This window comes from Haemaphysalis longicornis, unplaced genomic scaffold (assembly GCF_048455015.1).
Source record: "Haemaphysalis longicornis isolate Haplotype H1 unplaced genomic scaffold, Haemaphysalis longicornis Haplotype H1 scaffold_10, whole genome shotgun sequence".
NCBI classification, from domain to species: domain Eukaryota; kingdom Metazoa; phylum Arthropoda; class Arachnida; order Ixodida; family Ixodidae; genus Haemaphysalis; species Haemaphysalis longicornis.
In genome coordinates this window covers 72091472-72092992 of record NW_027526204.1, presented here as the reverse complement: position 1 = coordinate 72092992, position 1521 = coordinate 72091472, and positions in this window count along the sequence as shown.

Genomic DNA, 1521 nt, shown 5'->3' with positions numbered 1-1521 from the left:
TCATGCAGTGTCTCATTTCAGGTTATGGGGTTGAGCGGAGTGCTTTCACAAGTTTGGCTTTCAACAAAGGGTTTGAGACAAACGTTCGGTCATGCCTGGTGTTGACACGCGAGGTGTTAGAGGCGAAAAGCAGAAACGCCCGTGTGTACGAGATTTCGGTGCACGTTAAAGATCCCCAGGTGGTCAAAATTAATCTGGAGACCTCCACTACGTCGCACCTCGTCTGCATTGCGTCGGCGCGTTAAACCCCACAATCAAATCAATCAAGTTGAAGGGTTAGCAGTGCCTCTAAAGGTCGTGTGTTTTCGAAACTGATTTGGCATGCTTTGGTGATTTCACAAATGCTTTCCTCGCAGAACTCACATTAGCACATTTGTGATGACATACGCACGTTAAAGATTCCCAGGTGGTCAAAATTAATCCGGAGCCCTCCACTACAGCGCGCCTTATCGCCTGCGTTGCGTTGCCGTGTTAAACCCTACAATAAATCAATCAATGACACATACGCAAAAAAGTCGCCGAACATGTTGCAACGGGGGTTTTGACATGCGTACCTCAACAAAGCGTGTAATAAACCAAACTACTGTGTTGCGGTAACACTCCCCTGTATAAATCAATTTAAAAAATTGCGAAACTTTAAAAGTAAGAGGTGTGCTACGAAGCCTAGCACTGTGCCTCGAGGTGGAAAAAAAAGTGCAAAAACTGCCGCAGTTGCAATTGAGGCAAAAAGAAGGGTTTCTCTGCTGGGATGTAGTGGTAGTGCTCGACTTGGCAGTTTAAGCTCAACGTGAAACTTTTAAGATGTAGTCACATTTTAGTGAAAAGAATCAATTGCACCTATACGTAGGCATGGCAATTTCCCAATTCACAAATTTGCCGTACCGAGTGGCAATATCTCCTTAATAACAAAACTGCAAATGGCAGATCTATTTTTTTGCCACCATTTGCGGCGCTGCGAGTTGTAAAAGTAGAACGGTATAACCTTTGTTGGCAAGGTATAGCAACGTACACGATTCCAAACAAACCACCCGCACAACTTGTGGCGCGGTTCTACGATAGTCGCAACAATGCACCATCGCTTTGCAAGGTCTGGTAATGCTGTTTCAACTATGCATAATTAAATTGGACAGTTGAAGGCGAATACAGAATACCTCACCAGAGAGTTTATATTTAGGGTGATGGCAGTATCATGACAAGGAGAAGACTAAGAGGAAGAAGCTGCATGGATGGTGCTTGGCCTGGCTCTGCTGTGATGGCTGACATCCTGTAAAGAGATCGCTTCAAACCATCCCACGGTTCGTCTTGTTTGTCCCATTGCCACATAACAGCACTATTCCCGTTTACGTGGTTTTACACAATATTAAAAGGGATGTCGTTCAGATCTTCAGTTCTAGTGTGATGTCGCACGAAATAAAAATATAGCGTAAAAATATAACCTACAGCAATATTAGAGCTGCATGTATACATAGATGCTTTGTACTGAAAAACATTGGCTATGTTTGGAAGCGTATGGCGCACTTA